Source organism: Anolis sagrei, chromosome Y (assembly GCF_037176765.1).
Source record: "Anolis sagrei isolate rAnoSag1 chromosome Y, rAnoSag1.mat, whole genome shotgun sequence".
Taxonomy (NCBI): domain Eukaryota; kingdom Metazoa; phylum Chordata; class Lepidosauria; order Squamata; family Dactyloidae; genus Anolis; species Anolis sagrei.
In genome coordinates, this window is record NC_090035.1 from 23,507,634 (window position 1) to 23,524,987 (window position 17,354).

The 17,354-nt window shown below is 45.4% G+C and overlaps 1 pseudogene; it reads left to right on the forward strand.

Annotated features, from left to right (window-relative positions):
- The window catches only part of LOC137095554 (amiloride-sensitive sodium channel subunit beta-like), an 85,406-nt pseudogene that overhangs the window by 37,964 nt on the left and 30,088 nt on the right, over positions 1–17,354 (forward strand).

A 17,354-nucleotide genomic window follows, 5' to 3' on the forward strand; every position in this document is an offset into this window, starting at 1 on the left:
GTCACAGATAACTGTTTTCCCCAGATTTACGGACAATAGAGGAGCCACTTCCCTTGGGTTTGGGTTAGTACTTTCTTGGTCTCTCTTCAGCCCTTCCCAAAATGCAATTAGTTCAATTTCCATGCTGAAATGGCCTATAGAGTTGCTTCTTCCTTATCCTTGGGTTTGTTGGACATTATTGGCTGCTCAGGAGGTGTTTTCTTACTAAGCTTTCTGGCCCAAATAGCAACACAGACATAAAACTCCACAAAACAGCATCCTACCACTCCCTCCTTTGTTCTAAGAATTGCTGCAATAGGATTCCTCCCAAATCTGGGCATTTAGAACCCTCTTTTTGCCCCCAGAACAACCTGGGAATTGTATTCTGATGTCGTTTTGCAAAGCATTGCAATTTTTCCGCCCGTTTGCTCATGCTGAAGTCGGCCAAACCTCTCTTAAAAAGGCCTCCATTCAAAGCGAGAAAGAAATGAAAGATGTTCTGGAAGATGGTATCAGATAAGATCCGTTACTGGAGGTGAGAAGGCATCTGGTCGTGCCACCTCTTTATCTTTCTGGAAATGTTTTACTTGCCGTCCATGACGATGAGGTAACCACCCTTCAACAGGATGTGACTGGGTTTTTTGGCTTCTTTGCTTTTGTTGAACGGAGCCCAGGCTGGGGACAAACCCTTGGTATCCGTTGATGCATGCACAGATAGACATTTTGCAAATACCTCTATGGCATTCTCAAATATTCTCCTAGCAGTTTAAATGCTATCTGGTCCCATAAAAAATAACCTAGCTCCGAACTCCCAGCAAGAACATGAGAACTAAAGGCACTCTGAATGAAAAAAAGATATCCTGATGTCTCTGGCTACATCTACACTGTGGAATGAATGTAGTTCAACATCACTATGCTGGTTAAACCCTTGTGCCAGCAAAACTGAAGACTGACAGTTCAGAGGTTTGAATCCAGGGAGTGTGGGGTTGAGCTCCCCCTGTCAGCTCTAGCTTCCCATGCGGGGATATGAGAGAAGCCTCCCTCAAGGATGGGAAAACATCAAACATCTGGGTGTCCCCTGGGCAACGTCCTTGCAGATGTCCAATTCTCTCACATCTGAAGCGACTTGCAGTTTCTCAAGTCATTCCTGACACAGGGGGGAAAAACCCACTATGCTATGGGAACCTGGGAGTTGTAGTTTGGCACTCTGCAAAGAAGGTGAAATACCTTGCAAAACAGCAACTTCCAGGACTCAGTGCATTCATGCTACAGTGGTATCAAAGTGCATTAATGCTACAGTGTAGATGCATCCTCAGGTGCAAAACCTGAAGGCGGAACCCAAATGCATCCAATTGTAAGAATGACCCCCGGTGCATTGAGTTGCCCAGAATCCCTGAGAATGAACCCCAATCTGGTCCCTTTTCTCTCTGAATCTAAACCTCAGGAGCCGCTGCCCTGCTTTCTCTTTTCCTTGCTCTTGTTTTGAAATTCCACCTCAGAATAGAGAGATTCTTGCCTTGCCGAAGGAGGACAAGGTGTACCTTGAGCGCTCGCTCGCAGCAAGACCCACACGAAGTATGGCAGGACAAAATGTACTGATGGTATCTGAAAGAGTCGAGGAATTTTGACAGAAGGCCTAACCTATGGCCTCTTCCTCCCCGCCAGGCAGCCGCCTGCCTTCAAGGAATCTTCCACTTGTCTCCGAGGGAAGAAAGATCAGCTGGGGAGGGTCTCTTTGGCTGGCAGAGACAAGAAGGAAGGAAGGAAGGAAGGAAGGAAGGAAGGAAGGAAGGAAGGAAGGAAGGGCCCATCTACCTTCAAGAGATCCATTTGGAGCAAAAGACCCCAAGGGCTGCTTCGGGGCAGCAGTGTCCTATTATTATTATTATTATTATTATTACCCCACTTTATCTCTCGCTGGGGCCAAACCTGGCCACTCCATGCCCCTTCCCCCTGTAACGCCATTGTGTGCCACCTAGAATTATAGAAATATTGAATCATCAAGTTGGAAGGTCCTCCAAAGTCCCATCCAGTCTGACCCCCTTCTACCATGCTGTAAGACACCATCCGATCCCTCCTGACAGTTAACCATCCAATCTCAAAGACATTTTAAGGTTCATGCAGAAATAGGGCTATAGAATTAGAGTTGGACAGGACATTCAGGGGCCATCCAGTCTACACCCATTCTGCCATTCAATCCCTCCTGATAGATGGCCATCCAGCCTCTAGAGAAGGCAGGAGATTCATGGAGAACTAGGGCTATAGAATTATAGAGTTGGAAGGAGCACTCAAGGGCCTTCCAGTCCACGCCCATTCTGCTATCCAATTCCTCCCGACAGATAGTCATCCAGCCTCCAAGGAAGCCTCCAGAAGAGGAAGGAGATGCCATCAAACTCTAAGGCAGTCAATATTACAATCAATAAGTTCTTCTTAATGTTTAGGTGGAACCTCTTTTCCTGCATTTTGAATCCCTGGCTCCATTGTGTCCCAGTCTTTGGAGAAGCAGAAAAAGAGCCTGGATCCTCTTCAATAGGACCTCCTTCCCTTGCTCTTATATATTTTCAAAAAGAGAAAAGTGTCTCTCCTAAGGCTTAAAACTTAGTGTCACTAGAGTTGTGGAAAAGGAAATGCATGAATAACAACAGTGTTATTGCTGTTCTTATCAACATCCCACCTTTGCTGTTGTTTGGATCCAGGGACATGTCGGGATCCACTCTTGCTGAAATCCATTTCTCTCTTCTCATGATGCAGAGTCCCGGATAATGTTGGTAAAGAAGTACTTTGTGAAGGCGTTGCACCGGCTGCAGAAGGGCCCTGGCTATTCCTACCGGAAGCAGCTAGTCTGGTACTTTGACAACACCAACTCTCACGGTCCCAAGCGCATCATCCGCAAGGGCCCCAAAAAGAAACTTATCTGGTTCTTCCTGACCCTGCTCTTTGCAGCCCTGGTCATCTGGCAGTGGGGCATCCTCATTGACACCTACCTCTCCTACAATGTCACTGCCTCAGTCTGAGCACCTTGTTCAGCCATCACATGGGCAGCCATAGCACCATAGGAAGAGACACCCACAGGGAACTATGCGGTCCAACTCCTTTCTGCCAAGCAGGAATAATAATAATAATAATAATAATAATAATAATAATAATAATAATAAATCTATTATTATTATTATTGACTCAGAGTTGGGACCCCAAGGGCCAGCCAGTCTAACTCCCTTCTGTCAAGCAGTAAGATAATAATAAACTGTTGTTGTTGTGGTTGATTCTCAGAGTTGGTGACCCCATCCAGTCCAACTCCCTTCTGCCACGCAGCAAGATAGAATTATTATTATTATTATTATTATTATTATTAGACCCATAGATTTGGAAGGAACTCCAAAGATCATCCAGTTGAACCCCCTTCTGCCAAGCAGCAAGATAGAATTATTATTATTACTAGCTGGCCCAGTCTAGTGATCAGGAAAATAAAGTAATGAGAAAATGTTGGTTTCTAATAAATGTAATGTCTTGATGCTTGTGGGTAAACAGTATTTTTTGTTGTTCCTTTGTCAGTGTTGATGTGGAGAGTGTCTGGTTTGCCTACTCTGGAACATGCAACATATAATTGTCCTTCGGGGGTCCCTTTCAAATCTATGATACAATATCTGTGTGTGCGAATCATATCTATCTATATCTATGACTGGATGGCTCTTTGTCAGGAGGACTTTGATTACGTTTTCTTGCCCTGGTGAAGGTAGTTGGACTCAATGGCCTTAAGTAATTTCTGTTGGTCATGGGAGTTTTGTGTCGGAAGTTTGCCCCAATTCTCTCATTCGTGGGGTTCAGAATGCTCTTTGATTGTAGGTGAACTGTGAATCCCAGTGTCTACAACTCCCAAATGTCAAGGTCTATTTCCCCCAAACTCCATCTGTGTTCATATTTGGGCGTATTGAGTGCTTGTGCCAAGTTTGGTCCAGATCCATCATTGTTTGAGTCCACAGTGCTCTCTGAATGAACTACAACTCCCAAACTCAAGGTCAATGCTCACCAAACACTTCTAGTATTTTCTGTTGGTCATGGGAGTTCTGTGTACCAATTTTGGTTCAATTCCATCATTGATGGCATTCTGAATGCTCTTTGATTGTAGGTGAACTATGAATCCCAGCAACTACAACTCCCAAATAACAAAATCATAATTTTTGAGTGATGGTCACTCCTTGTGTTGTGAGACGTTTTGTTGACAAATTTGGTGTGATTTCGTTCATTGGTTCTTTTGTTTTTAAGGTACTCATTATGCACAGAGCATTTATATATATATAGATTATTATTATTATTATTATTATTATTATTATTATTGACTCATAGAATTGGAAGGAACCCTAAGGACCGTCCAGTCCAACCCTCTTCTGCCAAGCAGCAAGATAGAATTATTCTTCTTATTATTATTGACTCATAGAGTTGGAAAGGATCCCGAGGGTCATCAATTTCAACTTCCTCCTGTCAAGCAGAAAGACACAGTTAAAGCCCTCCCGACAGATGACCATCCAGCCTCTATTTAAAAACCTCCAAAGATGGAGATTGCAATGAACTCCCAGGGAGCATATTCAGAGTGTGATGGAACCTCATTCTCTGGAAGTTTGGGCTGCACCCTGCTAGCAACAGGCATATGCATAAGTTACCCTATGCATGTGGGGCAAATTTTATGCCATAGTGTGGGTGTGTCGCAAAATGCAGTTGGGCATTTGCACAGTGGTACCTATTGGGCTTGGGTAACCACGGAAAAATTTGGTTCTAAACTCGTTTCGTTTTTAGGGGGCCCCTTGCGTTTCGTTTTTTTTAAAAGAATTCCGAAATTTCCCTTTAAAAAATTTCGAAATATACGAAATTTCGTAAAATTATGAATTGATTCGTTAATGGCGGGCGCGATTACGCAATATGCTAAAAAACCCTCCAAATGGGACAGGGGGAACTTCTGAAGCTTCTGTCTCCCTCTGTTGTTGACTGTTGGTGTGATAATTTATTTTTTATCACTGATAAAACAAACAACAACTATAAAACTTGCACCAGACATACGGAAATTACGAAACAATTACGAAACAATTTCAAAACAATTTTGAACCAATTACGAAACAATTACGAAACAATCTATATCTATATCTATGTCTATGTATATAATAAAGGTGAAAGTTTGTATGTGGCGGACAAAAGTGTGGCGGTGCGACGGGAGGAGTATGTGCCAGCGTTTTGATTGGCCAGCCTGAAAGTTCCAACATTCTGATTGGCTGCCGCAGTGGTGCTATTTGCATATGGTCTCTGATTGGCCAGCTTCAATAGGAGCCCCTGGTGGAAAAAAGAGTTCATGGCAGAAACGGGGACATGAGAAGGAAATTTGCATATGGTCTCTGATTGTCCAGCCTTAATTCCAAGATTCCGAGATGACAAAGAGAGGAAAGGAAAAGGCCAGAGGAGGCTGAGTCAGACAATTACCAATACAGACCAGACTTGGCACACAAAGCCCCCATGACCCACTTGACATCCTGCTGCAGTTTGGAGGGGGATGAACCATGGATGATGGGACTTGCAATACCTGCACTCCCTTCCTAAAACCATTATAACTGCCAACAATGATGGATCAGGACCACAATTTACACAGAGAGCCCACATAACCCACTCTACATCCTGGTGTGGTTTGGAAGAATTTGACAATGGATGATGGGACTTGCAGTCACTTCACTCACTTCCTGAGACCACTGAGACCCTAGCCAATGACTGATCAAGACCAAACTTGGCACAGAGAGTCCCCATGACTCACTCTACATCCTGGTATACTTTCGAGGAGGACAGACCATGGATGATAGGACTTCAAGTACCTCCACTCTCTAAGGACTAAACTTGGCACACCGGGTCTCCATGATGTACTCTACATCCTGGTGCAGTTTGGAAGATGATGCACCATGGACGATGGGATTTGCAGTTCCTTCACTCACTTAGTGAAACTACTGAGACCCTCATCCAATGACTGATGAAGACCAAACTTGGCACACAGAACCCACATGGCCAACTCAACATTCTGGTGAGGTTTGGGGGAGAACAGACTATGGATGATGGAACTTCAAGTACCTCCACTCACTTCCCAAGACTGCTGCAACCCTCATCTAATGACCAATCAAGACCAAAGTTGGCACACAGAGCCCCCATGACCCACTCTACATCCTGCTGCAGCTTGGGAGGAGGGTTGACCATGGATGATGGAACTTCCAGTACCTTCACTCACATTCTGAGACCTCTGCAAACCTCATCCAATGATGGATCAAGACCAAACTTGGCACGTAGACCTCTCATAACTCACTTTACGTCCTGGTGTTGTTTGGAAAAATTTGGAGATGGATGATGGGACTTGAAATACCTTTGCTCACTTCCTGAGACCAGAGACCCTTGCCAATGACTAATCAAGATTAAACTTGGCACATGGAGCTCCAATGACCCACTCTACATACTGGTGCAGTTTGGAGGAGGACAGACCATGGATGATGGGACTTCAAGTACCTCCACTCCCTTCCGAAGATTGCTAAAACCCTCTTCTAATGATCAATCCAGACCAAACTTGCCATACAGAACCGCCATTACCCACTTTCTCTAATAACCCGGGCAACGCCGGGTCCCCAAGCTAGTATATAATAAAGGTGAAAGTTTGTATGCGGCGGACAAAAGTGTGGCGGTGCGACGGGAGGAGTATGTGCCAGCGTTTTGATTGGCCAGCCAGTGGTGCTATTTGCATATGGTCTCTGATTGGCCAGCTTCAATAGGAGCTCCTGGTGGAGAAAAGAGTTCATGGCAGAAACGGGGACATGAGAAGGAAATTTGCATATGGTCTCTGATTGGCCAGCCTCAATTCCAAGATTCCGAGATGACAAAGAGAGGAAAGGAAAAGGCCAGAGGGGGCTGAGTCAGACAATTACCAATACAGACCACACTTGGCACACAGAGCCCCCATGGCCCACTCGACATCCTACTGCAGTTTGGAGGAGGATGAACCATGGATGATGGGACTTGCAGTACCATCACTTACATTCTGAGACCGCTGTTAACCTCATCCAATGACTGATCAGGACCAAACTTGGCACATAGACCTCTCATGACCCACTTTACGTCCTGGTGTGGATTGGCCGGGGATGGACCATGGATTATGGGACTTGCAGTACCTTTGTTCAATTCCTGAGACCACTGCAACCCTCATCCAATTACCGATAAAGACCAAACTTGGCATACTGAGTCTCCATGACGCACTCTACATCTGGTGCGGTTTGGAGGAGGATGCACCATGGATGATGGGACTTGCAATACCTGCACTCCCTTCCTAAGACCAATACAACTGCCAATAATGATGGATCAGGACCACAATTTACACGCGCATGACCCACTCTACATCCTGGTGCGGTTTGGAAGAATTTGACTATGGATGATGGGACTTGCAGTCACTTCACTCACTTCCTGAGACCACTGAGACCCTCGCCAATGACTGATCAAGACCAAACTTGGCACACAGAGTCCCCATGACCCACTCTACATCCTGGTGCACTTTCGAGGACAGACCATGGATGATGGGACTTCACTCCTTCCCAAGACTGCTGCAACCATTACTAATGTCCGATCAAGACCAAACTTGGCACACAGAGCCACCTTGACCCACTCTACATCCCGATGCTGTTTGGAGAAGGACGGACGATGGATGATGGGACTTCCAGTGCAGTTCAGGGCAGGATGGGCCACTAATGATGGGATTTGCAGTACCTTCACCCAATTCACTTCCCACAGAACTGCTGCAACCCTCATCTAATGACCAATCAAGACCAAACTTGGCACACAGAGCCCCCATGAACTACTCTACATATTGCTGCAGTTTTGGAGGAGGGTTGACCATGGATGATGGGACTTTCAGTGCCTTCACTCACATTCTGAGACCTCTGCGAACCTCATCCAATGACTGATCAAGACCAAACTTGGCACATAGACCTCTCATGACCCACTTTATGTCCTGGTGTCATTTGGAAAAATTTGGAGATGGATGATGGGACTTGAAGTACCTTCACTCACTTACTGAAACCACTGCGACCCTCATCCAATGACTGATAAAGACCAAATTTGGCACACAGAGCCCCCAATACCCACTTTCTCTAATAACCCGGGTAGCGCCGGGTCCCCAAGCTAGTTACCAATAAATACCAAACTTGGCACACTGAGTCTCCATGACGCACTCTACATCCAGGTGCAGTTTGAAGGAGGATGCACCATGGACGATGGGACTTGCAATACCTGCACTCACTTTCTGAGACTGCTGAAACCCTCATCCAATGACTGATCAAGATCAAGACCAAACTTAGCACACAGAGCCCCCATGACCCTCTCTCCATCCTGGTGCAGTTTGGAGGATGATGGACCACAGACAATGGGACTCACAGTACCTTCACTAACTCCCTGAGACCATGCGAGCCATATAAATAACTGGTAAAGACCAACCTTGATATACAATTCCTTTCTCTAATAACCCGGGCAGCGCCGGGTCCCCAAGCTAGTACGAAATAAATTGGAAAAATTGTTTCGATTTTTAATTACTCCTCACAGTAGTCCTGCATGGCTCAATATTGGATCGTAAGCTAATTTAAATATGAATTAATAACGAATTACGAAATTAATGAACGAAACCGCCCAAGCCTAGTACCTATGTATTGGAAGCATGCAGTATTTTGACTGGGAGATCCGTCATATTGGTGTGGTGTATCTCTACATGCTTTTGTTATGGGTCCTGAACGGGAATCACTTTATCCCTCCAAGAACTTAAAGTCAAATTGATCAGCTCTTCTGAGAGAAAGACATGAGCTTTTTTTTTTTATCGTGTCAGGAGCGACTTGAGAAACTGCAAGTCGCTATTGGTATGAGAGAATTGGCCATCTGCAAGGATGTTGCCCAGGGGACGCCTGGATGATTTGATGTTTTTATCATCCTTGTGGGAGGCTTCTCTCATGTCCCCGCATGAGGAGCTGGAGCTGATAGAGGGAGCTCATTCGCCTCTCCCCAGATTCGAACCTGCGACCTGTCGGTCTTCAGTCCTGCCGGCACAGAGGTTTAACCCTCTGCGCCACCAAGATATGAGCTGGAAAGTAATCAATAACAATAACAGCAACAACAGTGGCGGGAGGTCACTTTGCTCTTCCCTTTCAGCCTCAATTTTGTTGGAGGCAATAGCAGAGATGTTATAATGATTATGGAGCTGGAACTAGCAACTTTCAGAAAGAAAGCTGGAAGCAGATGAATACAATCCGGGCAAGAAACCAACAGGGAAGAAGATAGACCCGATGGAAATATTTTGAATGATTTGTGCTTTTAATCTATTTATTGAGCAGGGGATGGCAATGAACAGCCTCCAAAGTCTAGGGCAAGGATCCTGCCCTAACATCCCATTTGTCCTTTCAGGTACCCCAAAGTGAAACCTTACCTGGCAGACCTGGACTCCCTGATCGGGGCGGCCCTGAAACGCATCCTGGAGACTGGATGGGACAGAGAAACACCCACATACAATGCCAGCGATTTGGAGAGCCTCAAGATGCACCTATGGGTCCAGATCCCATTGGTGATGATCGTGGAGGGCAACGGTGCCAAACCCATCGACCACGACGTCCTCCAGGGCCCTGCCCATGGCCTGAACAGCCAGAACGACTCTGACCCGTTCTCCTTCAATCCAGAAGAGAAGAGGTACAGGCTGGCGCTCAAACTGGTAAGTGGGGTGGAGAGAGAGCGGGCAACATACCAAAGTAAATGTATTACACATAAGTATTATATCCGATAGACAACTGGGTCTCTAATTATTATCAGGGGTCACTTCCAACTGGGAAATGAGGATTCTTCACTTTTGTTGGGCTGTGAACAACTGAAGGCTCTATTTTCAGAGAAAGGAAAGAGACCACCTCTGAGTATCCCTTGCATAATCATCATCATCATAATCATCATTATCTCTGGCACAAGCCAGTAAAGGTGGTCCCAGTGGTGATCAGCACACCGGGTGCAGTGCCTAAAGACCTTGGTCTGCACTTAAACACAATCAGCGCTGACAAAATTACCATCTGTCAGCTGCAAAAGGCCACCCTACTGGAATCTCCACCATTATTCACCGATACATCACATAGTCCTAGACACTTGGGAAGTGTCCGACGTGTTATCCAATACAACAACCAGCATAGTGATCTTCTTTGCTGCGTATTAATCTTATTGTGTTTCAAATAATAATACTTTATTTATATTCCATCCTTCTCCCCAAGGGGACACAGAGAGGATTACAGCACATTAACAGACACAGGCAAACATTCAATGCCTTGTTACAATACAATGAGACACAAATACGCAGATGAAGGCAAGGGGTATACAGATGACACTCAACTCTATTACTCCTTTCCACCAAACTGCCTTCCTTCCCAACCCGTCATGCCATTCTCTTGTGTGTGTCTCTGAACCCGCAGTGCGCCGACAACGGCACCAGCTGCTACTACCGCAACTTCTCTAGTGCAGTGCAGGCTGTGGGCGAGTGGTACGTGCTCCAAGCCACCAGCATGTTGTCTCAAGTGCCGATCCAGAAACGCATAGAGATGGGATACCAGGCGGAGGAGGTCATCCTGGCCTGCTTCTATGGGGCTGAGCCCTGCAGCTACAGGTGAGCTGGACAGTAGGATTTACACATCTTACCTATTGTTATTTATTAAAATAAGTGAAATATGCTGTTGCCTGGGAGTCCAGTAGCACATCCTTCCTTCTATGCAGTAGCAGGATGGCCATCTGTTAGGAGAGCTTGGATCATGCCTTCCTTTATGGCTGAAGGGGTTGGACTGGATGAGCTTTAGGGCGTCCTTCCCCCTCTAAGAGTCTTATGATTCCAACATTGGAAGTTTTTTAAGCAGAGGTTGGGTGGCCATCTGTTTGGAAGGGCTTTGTGTCTTTCTTTGTGGCAGAAGGGGTCAGACTAGATGGCCTCTGGGAGTCCCAACAATATAATCCTATAATATTTATGATTCTGTTCTATAATATGCTTCTGCCTGGGAGTCTGGTGGAGTCTCTTCTTTCTCTGGAGACTTTAAAGCAGATGCTGGATAGCTATCTGTCAGGAAGGCTTACATGGTATCTTCAAGCCTGGGAGAAAAGGGATTGGACTGGATGGTCCTACAGTCTTCTGTATGGCAAAAGAACTGGACTAGATGACCTATGGGGTGCCCTACCAACTCTAGGAGTCTATGATTCTGTCATTGGAAGGTTTTTAAGCAGAGCCTAGATGGCCATCTGTCAGGAGGGCTTATGTGGTGTCTTCCTTTATGGTAGAAATGGGTCAAACTGAATGGTCTTTTGGAGTATCTTTCAACTCTATGTCTCTGTGATCCTATGAAAAGATTTCTATCCTGTTCTATCCTGTTCTTTGTCTAGATATCAGGACAAAATCAATTTTTAAACAATTTAGAACACTAATAGCAATTTAAATGGAATACAAAGCATTCTGTGTCTTCACCTAGCAGAGAAATCTGTGTACTTTACTTTTCTTTTTTGCCCGCAAAGTGCTCAATTATGGCAACGTTTGCCCTATTCAGCCAACGTTTCCTCATCGCCTGAAGCATTTTCCTATGTGCTCTTTCCAATGATGCACATTTGAGCCATTTGCATTTACAATTGTGTAAGCTGCTTTATGAGCGTTTGCTTTCTTATAACGTCTGTGCTAAAGTGTCCTGATTCTAGGGTTTTATAATACTGGTAGCCCTGATTTTTTTTCATTTTCATGGTTTTCTCCTTTCCGTCAAAATTGTCCACATTCTTATGGACTTCAGTGGCTTCTCTGTGTAGTCTGATACGGTGGTAAATAAAGAGCAACACTCAGAAAACAGGTGAATTCCAGACAGGAAACAATCAGGGCCAGCTAACACCTCCCAACAAAGGATTCCCCTGGGCAGGAAGCAGCCAGGCTTTGAAACTGCAAGGCCATTCAATGCTAATCAAGGTGGCCAATTGCAACATTCACACTTGCCTCCAACAGACAAGAGTTCTTTCTCTCACCCTGGACATTATTCCACAGATATATAAACCCCACATGTCTAGTTTCCAACAGACCTCACAACCTCTGAAAATGCCTGCCATAGATGTGGACAAAAATCAGGAGAGAATGCTTCTGTAACATGGCCACACAGCCCGAAAAACTCACAGCAACCCAGTTGCTTCTATTGTCTATAGGTTTGGTTTTCCATCCCTACGATGGACATTATGTGCATTTCTTGGTGTGAATAACTACTTAACAGTTAATGTGGAGAGAATTGAATAGAAATTTAGGGGGAAAATAGAAATATGCAACAAGAAGTGCATGCAAAGTACATGGCCAAGCTCTAGTGCATGCAAAATCTATAGGAAGGCCAATGGGTGCAATTTTGTGAAGATTTCTGCTTTCCTCCCGTTTCTGTCAGGTGTTCATAGTTTCATGTTTGGTTTAATTAAATTTCTCCTGGTTTTTGAGATATGTTACTCCCTAAATAACAACCTTCGGCATTCCAGAATCGGATTAGAGCACATTTCAAATGCCCAGAACTTGAAGCCAAAGAGACAAAGGCCAGGATGAGCGGAGATCGGTTTGCAGGGTACAAGGCAGGCTCCTGGGTTGCTAGGATTAGGAGAGGAATTAAGTCATCTTGGATGCGAAATAATACCCACATTTTAATCTACAACGTTAGTCCAAGGCAGGTATCTGGTTTATGGGTTGGATAGCAGGCCATATCCTATTCCTCCAAAGGCTTGAGCTTTCAACATTCACAAAACTCCTCTTCAGGCAGAGACATTCATACCAAACCTCCCACGAATAGGAAAAGATAGTTCCTGGGTCCCAGGGACTTAAAGAAGGGGAGGAATCTCAGGGTGAGGGTGATATCGAGCTCTTTTTGGGGGGCTTTCCCAGCGAGGAAGGCCCCAGAAGACCACAAGGGGGTCTTTGACCTTGGTGAGCTGCCAGCAAAAGCCAATCCAAAGCGCAAAATATTAAGAATTAATCCCACCAGAGGCTGAAGAGGTATCCAGCGACCGAAGCGTTTATTTCTGCGATTCAGCTGAAAAGGATGCGTTACAGGGATATTTCCACCATAAGCATACAGTACAGTGATTTTCAGGCATATTTATACAGGCAAAACAAAGAGAACCCGGTTTGAATCTCCCGCCCGCCTTCTGTCAGTTTCCTCTGTCCTGATTGGCCGGCTCCGGAACAGCTGGGAGGAGGCTTGGCCGCTGGTCTCGCCTTCCCTCCAATCGCCGGCCGCTGTCGCCTCCAGGGGGCCAATCAGAGCCCTCGGAGCGCCTCTGGAGATCGTCCAATCAGCGGCCAGGAGGCGGGACGTAGTTTGACAGTCCAGAGGGGCAGAATGCCTGGGAGGCGTCCGCCAGCTGATTGAACACCTTTTGTTCTTTCTCGGCAGGGAGGCAGACGGAGGAAACAAGGGATTTCCTGAGTTCCGATAACAGATGTGTATAGGCATAAAGGGAAGGCTATGGGTGGCATTTGGATCTCAACCTTGTGGACAAAGGGGGTCCTTAGTCACAAAGGAGCGTACACAAATACCATGATTGATTCAATCAGTCTGTTTTCCGGGTTTGGCTGACAAATCTCTGGCCCTGTTCGTCTGACTCTGAAAACAAAGCCCTAAGATATTGCCAGCCCTGATCCATGCAATGTCAATATGAATGGAGTTTCTTCTAAGGAAATTGGATTCCTTAACTGTAATCCCCAGGTCACAGCCTTTTTAGTAGGGTAAAGTTCAGAAGGGAAAAGCAGGGAAGAAAGGGCAAGGGTACATCTCATAGATTTCATATTATACATTCCATAAATCCTCATAAGTTTCATAGATTTCATAAAAAGGGATCCCCATCCCATCCCATCCCAGCAAAGTTTATTATAAGTAACAACAATTGATAAAAGTGGCTCATTTGGAGATTGAGGTATGATCTTCTTGGCAAGGGCGCACACACAGGCGGGGATTACCCTCCCCAAGAGGCCTGGTTCAGGGTCCGTGGAGGAAGTTCATGATGATAGGGCATCAAGTCAATAAGTGATGGCAAGAAAGGTCCGCAAAGAGTTTCCAAACGATGAAGTGTGGGGCAATGTCCTTTAGAGAACTGCATCTCCCAGCCGAGACCCGGGAAACTACATTTTCCTGATCAGGGGCCAGGGTCCAGTGCACAAGCCAGAGAATTCACAGAGAGGAAACAGGAACCCAGTTATGTGTGCTGGGTCAGGAAGCAACAGAATCCATCGTCCGGCCCTTGGCGAACTACAAATACTTGGGGGGGGGGGGGAGATGCTTGGCATCAAGGGCATTGTCTTGGAAAGGGAAAGGGAAACAGATCTCACACTTTCATTATTTTTAATCCCTTTTTGGTGTACTCTGTTTAAAGCAGCGGTTCTCAAAGTGTACTCTGGGGAGCACTTGGGGCTCTGCAAAGCATCCTGAGGGGCTCCACAATGGCCCCTTTGGTTTTTTGGTTTTTGCTATTCTTCTTCTTCTTCTTATTATTATTATTATTATTATTATTATTATTATTATTACAAAGGCTAGGTGACCATCTTTTGGGGATGCTTTGAATGTGCTTTTCCTATATGACAGAAGGGTATTTGACTGAATTGCCCTGGGGCTCTTCCACTAAAATACTTTTAAGTTTATGTTGGTCAAAAAGTTTCCCCATTCCTGATATATATATACAAAGCTTTCTATTCCTGGTCAAATTATACAAATTATATATAATATACTATATAAACATTTCTTGGGGCTTCACAAGAAATTTCAAAAAGGGCTCTGTGGCTGAAAAAGTTTAAGAACCCCTGCTTTAATTGATATTATAGAATCACATTCCTCTTTTAGTAACACTATTAACTCATAAAGACCAGGGATAGAGAGCTGCCCTCCAGGAAGGTCTCCAGGTCTCTCAGTTTGGCACTGAGCCTTGAAGGAAGGGAGGAATCTGAAGGCAAGGGCATTGCCTTGAAAAACAGGTGTGAGATATAGATAGATATCTCCTTCGGGAGATCTCCTTCGGGAGATCTCCTTCGGGAGATGCTAGCGGGGTACAAATAAAGTTTAATAATAAATAGATAGATAGATAGATAGATAGATAGATAGATAGACAGACAGACAGACATACACCTTTTATCTGGGTTTTGTTTGTTATTTGCATTGAACCCCCTGCTTGGTCTATCATACTGGCCACATCCTGCATTATTGCAAGGTTTCATCCCTCAGTCCCAGGGGCTGCACTCTCAATGCTAAGTTGCCGTTGCCCTCAAAAGAGCTCTGTGACTGTGTTCCCTGCTTGCCTTCATGGGCTTGTGCTGTGGCTCTCCCAACATGGCTGCAAAAGGCTGATCCTACCCACCTTTCCGCATGCTGACTCACTTTGCCACCAAACTATCCATCAGCCATGGGCTTATTTAATTAAACCAGGAATATATTGGTTATCACAGCTCCAGGCTAATGCTGTGACCTGGACTTGGCGCTCCAGCCTGCTCCTGGGAGGATGCCAAAGACATAGAAGAGATGGTTTTGGGAGCTTTTTCTGGGGGAAAGAGGCAAAAAGGGGGCCAAAAGACCATCTTCACTCCTCATCCAAGGAAACCAGGATCTGAGAACTGCCAAACAGTGGAGTGGAATGGAACCATGTAGGCTTCCTTCCCTCTTTCTCGCTCTGCTGCCCACTTTCCGTGACTTCTCCTGCCTTGCTGCCCTTGACATTCCTCTTTGATATAACTCTTGAGAGCCCTTCTCTGCTCATGCAATGGGACAAACCTTTGCCAACCAATCCACCTGTTTACCCCCTTGAGTTCTTTGCCTTCGTGGCAGCCGCCTTCCGTCAGCAGTCTTCTCCTGTTCTGTTTGCTGGCCTTAAAAGCCACTGAGCAAACAAGTCAGAACAATGCCCAGGTGGACAGAATCCCATTTGAGTGTCTCCTCCCAGAGCCACCCAATCACCCAGTGAATCCTTGGGCCAGGGCAGCCTACCATCTCCCCCATTGCTTTCAGGGCTTCCCCCTGGATCTCTTCACTGATCCAGCATGGTCTGTGCCCACCCAAGCTAGTCAGGAGTCCATTTCTTCCCAGTGCAAGGCTGGTGTCAAATTCCAGAAGCCCTGCATGGAATCTGAGACTAGAGATGGGCTCTCTGTGTTATGCAGAGTCAATGGACTTTTGCACCCAGGGATTTGGGTGCTGCAATGTTCCAACAAAGGTGCCCGAATAATTGACAAAAAGAAGAGCCCTTCTTGTAGGATGCAGTTCAGCATCTTTTCATGGGACGGCATTGACAAAGTAGGCAGTTCCTGGAATGAGGGCACTTAGTGTGGCTCTTTGGGAGCTATGATGGCACACTAGGAAGATCTAATGAGAAAACTAAATGTGTCTGGGTATTTTCCCAGTGACCATTGGTATGCCCTATAAGTACTGTAATTCCCCCAAAATAAAACTCTACAGACAAGACTAAATTCAAACAATTGAGTTTACTAAACAATTAAGATGAATCAAGGTATAAAAGTGCAGTTTGATTATGATATAGAGTTAGAATAGTAAAATATAAACTCTGAGGTAACAACTATAATTTCTATGAGGTAAATATAACTACTAACTATGGCATATTCTATAATCTATAAACTCTAACACATGTATGGCTATTAACTATGGCACATATTGTTTATGAACTCTGGGGCATGTATATCTATTAACTAGTCTCTATAGCATATAAAAAGGTAAAAGGTAGTCCTCTGACATTAAGTCCAGTCATGTCTGACTCTGGGGTGAGGTGCTCATCTCCATTTCTAAGCCGAAGAGCCAGCGTTGTCCGTAGACACCTCCAAGGTCATGTGGCTGGCATGACTGCATGGAGCGCCGTTACCTTCCCGCCGGAGCGGTACCTATTGATCTACTCACATTTGCATGTTTTCGAACTGCTAGGTTGGCAGAAGCTAGGGCTGACAGCGGAAGCTCACACTGCTCTCCGGGATCGAACCTGCGACCTTTCGATCAACAAGCTCAGCAGCTCAGTGCTTTAACCCACTGTGCCACCAGGGGCTCCTCTATAGCATATACAAATCTATGGGGCATGTATTGGCTATAGACTATGGCATGTATTGTCTATGAACTCTGGGGCATGTATGTGCTAAGGATGGCCTGTTCGGACTGCAAGCCAGACCGGACACTTTCTGGAAACCAACTATAAGCTATTGTCCAAAAAGAATGGGGTAAAAGGTTCTTTCACCAGCCCATTCTGGCTCTGAGACAGAATGGGCTGCACCAACCGAGCTTGGCCTCTAAGGGGAACCTAAGCTTCTCCCCTAAACTAAGCAAAAT